General features: G+C 42.2%; 1 pseudogene; it reads right to left on the reverse strand.

Annotated features, from left to right (window-relative positions):
* On the reverse strand, window positions 6,747-7,768 carry Gm5543 (predicted gene 5543; annotated as a pseudogene).

Consider the following 7,768-nt stretch of genomic DNA (forward strand, 5'->3'; position numbering starts at 1 on the left):
ATAATGTGTGAATTTGGTTTTGTCGTGGAATACTTTGGTTTCTCCATCTATGGTAATTGAGAGTTTGGCTGGGTATAGTAGCCTGGGCTGGAATTTGTGTTCTCTTAGTGTCTGTATAACATCTGTCCAGGCTCTTCTGGCTTTCATAGTCTCTGGTGAAAAATCTGGTGTAATTTTGATAGGCTTGCCTTTATATGTTACTTGACCTTTTTCCCTTACTGCTTTTAGTATTCTATCTTTATTTAGTGCATTTGATGTTCTGATTATTATGTGTCGGGAGGAATTTCTTTTCTGGTCCAGTCTATTTGGAGTTCTGTAGGCTTCTTGTATGTTCATAGGCATCTCTTTCTTTAGATTTGGGAAGTTTTCTTCAACAATTTTGTTGAAGATGTTTGCTGGTCCTTTGAGTTGAAAATCTTCATTCTCATCCACTCCTATTATCCGTAGGTTTGGCCTTCTCATTGTGTCCTGGATTTCCTGGATATTTTGAGTTAGGATCTTTTTGCATTTTCCATTTTCTTTGATTGTTGTCCAGATGTTCTCTATGGAATCTTCTGCACCTGAGATTCTCTCTTCCATCTCTTGTCTTCTGTTGCTGATGCTCAAATCTATGGTTCCAGATTTCTTTCCTAGGGTTTCTATCTCCAGCGTTGCCTCACTTTGGGTTTTCTTTATTGTGTCTACTTCCCTTTTTAGGTCTAGTATGGTTTTGTTCATTTCTATCACCTGTTTGGATGTGTTTTCCTGTTTTTCTATAAGGACTTCTACCTGTTTGGTTGTGTTTTCCTGTTTTTCTTTAAGGACTTGTAACTCTTTAGCAGTGTTCTCCTGTATTTCTTTAAGTGATTTTTTAAAGTCCTTCTTGATGTCCTCTACCATCATCATGAGATATGCTTTTAAATCTAGGTCTAGGTTTTCGGTGTGTTGGGGTGTCCTGGACTGGACGAAGTGGGAGTGCTGGGTTCTGATGATGGTGAGTGGTCTTGGTTCCTGTTAGTAAGATTCCTACGTTTACCTTTTGCCATCTGGTAATCTCTGGAGTTAGTAGTTATAGTTGACTCTGTTTAGAGATTGTTCTTCTGGTGATTCTGTTACCGTCTATCAGCAGACCTGGGAGACAGATTCTCTCCTCTGAGTTTCAGTGCTCAGAGCACTCTCTGCTGGCAAGCTCTCTTACAGGGAAGGTGTGCCGAAGAAGAAGGACCAAAACAGGGCCTTTCTCAGAAGCTGTGTTGCTTTGGCAGTTCCCAGAAGCTGTCAGCTTCTGTGTTGCAGACTCTCACCTGTGCAGACTAAATTCCTAAGTTCCAGGGAGTCCCAGAACCAAGATGGTGACCGCTGCTCCTGAGGCTGAGGCCGCCTCCCAAGCCAGGCGGACACCTGTCCTCTGGTCCGGACGGTGGCCGGCTGTCTGCGGCCCGCCAAGGGTGCTGCCTCAGCAGCTCTGTGCTTCCGTCTGTCCCATAAGCTGTCCGGTTCTCTGGCGCACCCTCTCACCTGTTCAGACTAATTTCCTAAGTTCTGCTGAGTCCCGGAACCCGAGACTCACATTAATTTCTTTATACTTAGCGGTACCACCGTTCCCCAGCTGAAGAGTTCTGAATCCATGCTGGATCCTTCTCAGCAATCTGTTTTACAGGAACACTTTATTACCACCACTCCCCAGCTGAAGAGTTCTGAATCCACACCGGATCCTTCTCAGCAGTCTGTTTTACAGGAACACTTTATTAACCGCTCCTTCCCCGTGATGCAGTTCTAAATCCTCCCTGTACCAGGAGGTCTTTGCTCGTGCCTGAAGATGTTTCTTTTCCCCGGTTTTCGGCACCACTTCTGGCACGCTCAACTGGCCAGGAAGAACGACGCTGCAACAGGATTCTTCCGCACACGTTTATTGGGAGAGCTTGATTGCAGAGGCGAAGTGACCCCAAGCCCAGAACAGGTGCTGCTTGTATAGGCCTAGGAGAGGCGTTCTCTATCATCTGATTGGTTAACTTGTCTCTCATCTGATTGGTTAACTTGTCTCTCATCTGATTGGTTAACTTGTCTCTCATCTGATTGGTTAACTCATCTCTCATCTGATTGGTTAACTTTGGTTAATTCTCAAAACCTCATCTTGGCAAAAGAACCTTTACTGCCTATGTATGTGTGTTGGCCAGCAGTAGCCAACTGCCACTCTGTAACTGCCACTCTGCAATGGCTTCCCACAGGTATTTATTTCATTTACATTTCCAATGCTACCCCAAAAGTCCCCCACAAGCTCCTCTACCCTCCCCCCGGCCATCCCACTTCCACTTCTTGGCCCTCGCGTTCTGCTGTACTGAGGCATATAAAGTTTCACGACCAATGGGACTCTCTTCCTAGTGATGGCTGACGAGGCCATCTTCTGATACCTATGCAGCTAGAGACACGAGCTCCGGAGGGGTACTGGTTAGTTCATATTGTTGTTCGACCTATAGGGTTGCAGATCCCTTTAGCTCCTTGGTTACTTTCTCTACCTCCACCATTGGAGGCCCTGTGATCCATCCAATAGCTGACTGTGAGCATGCACTTCTGTGTTTGCTAGGCCCCAGCATAGTCTCACAAGAGACAACTATATCTGGGTCCTTTCAGCAAAATCTTGCTAGTGTATGCAATGGTGTCAGCATTTGGAAGCTGATTATGGGATGGATCCCCAGATATGGCAGTTTCTAGAGGGCATCATCCTGAGTAAGTTAACCCAATCACATAAGAACTCACACAATATGTACTCACTGATAAGTGGATATTAGCCCAGAAACTTAGAATAGCCAAGATATAAGATACAATTTGCTAAACACATGAAACTCAAGAAGAATGAAGACCAAAGTGTAGACACTTTGCCCCGTCTTAGAATTGGGAACAAAACACCCATGGAAGGAGTTACAGAGACAAAGTTTGGAGCTGAGACGAAAGGATACAACCAATTTCTAAGCATCTCCCACAATACTCTCTCTTTCATCTGTTGTGAAGAGAACCTGAAGCAGTTGTTGACAGTTATCCCAAGAGGGTTAATGAATCAGCATGATGGAATCCAAAAGTTCTATAAGAGTTGAGGGTCTTTATTGAAATGGGGGGGGGGGGTTGCAACTCCCAAATATAAAGATCATTATGACCAATGGTTTAAAAGTCATAAACTATAGCCCCCGTACATCTGGGGGTTCCAAAGACTGGAGAAATAAGGTCATAGTAGAGTCAGCCCTCTGGGCTTGAGTATGAGGTAGACTCCAAATGAGAGTTCATAGAGTCAGGGAAGCAGGGAAGTCAGGGGTTGCTCATTCCTCTACCTTTGCTAGTTAAACATAGGCAGTAGCAGGTGCAGAGTTATAAGGAAGAGGAATGAAATCCTCCTTGGAATAAGAGGCATAAATCAAGGCATGGTGGTTGGCAGCAAGGGAAGAGGGTGAGGAGTGATGTAGCCAGAGATTAAAAAAAAAGATTTCAACCAAACAGGTGGCATTTTGATCATTACAGACATGTGATATTTGTCACTTGGCCTCATACACAACTACCTATACCTTGTAGATTTTATGGTGATGAAAAGTTTCCTCCTCAGAACATGCTACTTTATAAGTGGTCCATACATTCCTACAAAGGATGGATAGTTAGTTTTCTGGGACAAATCCTCTATATCATGGTGGAAATTCTTGAAATGACAGAGAACCAAACCCAGTTGGGTACTCTGTGACTGTTCCATCTAAGAGAACTAAAAAAGCTTATACACAGGAAAAAAACCACAGACAAAATACACACGGAAAAAGAACAGACACAATAGGACAGAAACCATAAATAAAATGCAATGGACAGACCCAGAATACTGTTCCCATGAAAACAAAACCAAAAAGAAATGGCCGTCTCAGACAGTCTTCCTTCCTATACACAGAAGGTCCACAGACCCATAGCTGATTCAGAAAGCATATGAGACCTACCAAGTTTTCCAGATGGGGTTTGGGAGAATCCTCCATAGTTCCAGGCTTCCTGACAGAAAACATGTCTGCTTTTTCCTTCTTAGACTCCTGATTAAACCAGAACAAGGAAACACAGAAGTAACAATTGACAAAACAAAACAAAACAAAACCAAAACAAAACAAAACGAAACAAACAAACAAAAAAAAAAAAAACCAGACTTACAGATCAGAAAAAAAAAAAAAACACCTCAACTACATGGATCAGAGCTTTTCAGGAAATCTCAGTTGAGCCCACAAATCTAAGGGTCCACAATTCATGGAAGAATGAAACCATGCACTCAAATGCTATGCAACAGTAAAAGACAGTTATTATGTAGAGATCTGACATGCAAGGGTCTGCCACACATCAGGAAGGAAAACAAGAGGTGTGTGCTTTACAGGATCAATTTAAAGCCTTTAAGGGTAGGAGTGGATGACATTTATGTTTCTTTCATTTGATTGGTTGGCTCTATCACCACGGCTATTAGTGTCTTTGGGATTGGTGAAGGTTCTGGGAAGTTTGGGGGTCATTTTGGGATCATTGCAGTTTAACTATTTTGGCCTTAGACTTAGATCAGGCAGGTGGTGGGCAACTCCTGGCAACTCCTAATTGTCTGATCTTGAAGGGTAGTTTTTCATGGAATTGACTTGTTTTTAACATTTCTACTTATGGGCAACAGAAACTCAGAGTATGTAATTTGGCAGCTGTAAATGCTTGGGACAACATTGAAGAGGTAGGAAAGAGGTCTATGTCATTTACTTAAATTATCCATGCCTCAAAAAAAAAAAAAAAAAAAAGCCTTTCCTGGTTTTTGCAAAGATTGACCTCAGCTATAAATAGATTAATATCAGATTCAGAATTCAGACAAATACTGATTGAATCTTTGACTTTTGAAAATGAAATTTAGAATGCAAAAATTTGATTAGATCTTTAAAAGAAAGATCAGTACCAATAGAGGGGTGGATTAGAGATACATCACATGTCTCATCTCATGTTTATGGTGCTAATTGGAAAGAAATCCTTTCTAAATGTATTAAGAAAAATCAAGATGTGGATGGTTTCACTGTAGTAAGCATGGTCATTTGATTATGGATTATAAGCAAGACATTCCTAGAAACACAGTTTTTGTTGTAGAAGTTGTTAATTTGTTTTTCCTAGAATAATCAAAAGAGAAGATCTCAGCCTTCTGGAATCTGCAGAAGCTGTGGCAAAGGCTGGCATTGCAGTAATGAATGCAGATAAAAAAGGGATAGACAAAGTAACTCTTTGCCATCAGAAAAGGGGTCCTCCTGCAGGCCATGATATCAATTTTATTCAATCATTCCATGTTAGCATGGGTGAAACTCAGTCACAGCGCAATTTAAAGATTTAATCCTATTGTTAAAAAAAAAAACAGCATTACTCTTGAGATGTTTAAGATCAAGACAGCTTCAGTAGCTAAAATAAAAAGTTCAGAGAGACCTGAAAAGAAATATTTTGGCAAACTGCTATAAATGTTCAGAGACCAAAGCTAAAAACACAAATAAGTGACATTGAAAGTGAACCTTTAATAGACAAGAAGATGTAAAAAGAATTTCATCAAAATCTTGGCATAGAGATTGGCCACTTTAGGAGGTAAATATTCAGCTTCTAGGAATTGGAAGTTTATCTCAGGTAAAACAAAGTGCAAGATGGGCATAGTGTCAGAATGATAAATAGGTAAACTAAAGCAACCACATGACAGCTCACAACCATCCATAACAAAATCTGATGCTCTCTTCTGGAGTGTCTGAAGAGAGCTACGGTGTAATATAACCAGCAATATTGACAAAAAATTAAAAAGAAACACAAAAGCATCTCTCCCAGAAGGAGTAGACTCCCTGTATTACAGTCTACTCTTCCCAGTCGTCATAAAAGCATGATGGTAGAGTTCTCATTTGTCAACACTAAATGCCAAGAAAAAGTTAGAGGGTTTCTAATACTAGTAGGACAGTGAGAGGTCTGCACAAACATCCAGAGCTGAGCAGGATTACTGAACTAACTACATGTGACTTCTCTGAACATAAACATCTTTAGAATCCACAGACCGTTTTCAAAAGTTTTATTCATATATTTTATTTGGTTAAGGTTTTGTCTACAGAGCTGTTTGTAGCAATGGAGACCAGATGAGGGCCTCAGATCCTCTGGATCACCAGTTACAGGTGGCTGAAAAACTCTCCTGTGTGCTGAGAACTGAACCAGTGTTCTCTGAGTGAACTGTAACTGCTTCTACAGCTGAGTTCCCACAAACTGAATCTTTAAAAAATAAAAGTCTTCATTGTCTTTTCCTTCTCCACTGAGTTAACATTCGTGCTTGATTTATCCTTTGCTCTGGGCCCCAGTCATCTCTTCTTCATAGTCCAATGCAGACAGTTTTCTCTGAAGAAACTCAGGTTTGTCCGTCCTTAGGGACAGCACCTAAATTAAATCCCAGTTTCCTAAATACCAGACCAAAATCATACTAGAACATTAACAGAGTAGAAGTCAAGGAGACTGTCCCAGATTCCAGTGCTGCCCATCCCCCACCCACCATTTTACCATATAACAGCTGTTTTAAATACTGACCCACCATGCTGCTTTTTCCCAGGTTCACTATAAATGTTCCAACAATACTATACTCTAGCCAGAAATCAGTGGTAACAACACTGGTTATAGCTATTGGAAGACAAATGTTGGTCATAGCTGTCCATCCCCTAAACTCATTTTAGGTGTTTGAGTGAGGGCTCCAAGAAACACTGCGTGCAGGACCCAGGAACTGGAATGCTTCAGCCACCAAGTGGGGATGGGAGTCCATCATTGACTTCCACTCTGAGGTCTCAGAGACCACAGAAGCATAAAAGGCAATGAAATACAGGGCCTCATTCTTCAGCTGCTGTATGTTGTGGAGGTCAGCCAGGATGAGAGTGTGTGCAGCATTCTCCACAGAGAGGTTCCTTGAGAGGGCATCCTCACACAGGACCTTCAGGCCCTCCAGACCATACTTGTCAGCAGCTGTCAGCACATCAGTGGCCATGTAGTGGCTTTGGAGGTGTGGCACCTTCCCAGTATAAACGAAGCCCATCATCTCCTTAAATACTTTGGGATCCAGGTCATGGATCTCAGTGGGGTTTGCTAGTCTCTCCTCCATTTCATGTTCAAACATGGCTCTGAAAACTGGAGAGCGAGCTTCTAGGATGGCCTTGTGAGCCTTGAATTCATGGCTAGCTACCAACAGGCAGCAGTCTGTGAAGAGGGAATTCTCCCACAGCTCTCCTAGGTCATCTGTCAACAGGTGCCTTGGATCCTTGATTGCAGGTGTTATGTTCTGTCCAGGCATGCCAAAGACAGATCCTACTATGCTCACCTTGCAGCAGAGGGTGAGCTTGTTTTCAGGGAGAAACCGACATAGATGAGAGATGAGGAAATCTCCAAGAATGAACTTTTTGAATCCCCTGTATTGGTTTTTTCGAAAACTATGGACATTGAAGCTCTTCATACATTGATATTTCTCTCCTTGGGAAGTTGTGATCCAGAACTCGTACTTTGCCCAAACTGGACTCTTTCGACAGCTGAGCAACTCCAGGAAAACTGACATGTAACATTCGCTTACTTCATCGACCCCATTTGGGTGTGCTCTCAAACACCATGTCACTTCATCATTGGCCTCTAACGAGAAGACTGGGCTCGTAATCGTTCTCCTAATTCCATCTATGCAAGGTGAAAAGTTCCTAATAGTCCACACATAGCAGAATTCCTTTACACTGATATGTGTGTAGCCCCAGTTCGTGGCTTCCATGTCCTCTGACAT

Source organism: Mus musculus, chromosome 3, assembly GCF_000001635.26.
Source record: "Mus musculus strain C57BL/6J chromosome 3, GRCm38.p6 C57BL/6J".
Taxonomy (NCBI): Eukaryota; Metazoa; Chordata; class Mammalia; order Rodentia; family Muridae; genus Mus; species Mus musculus.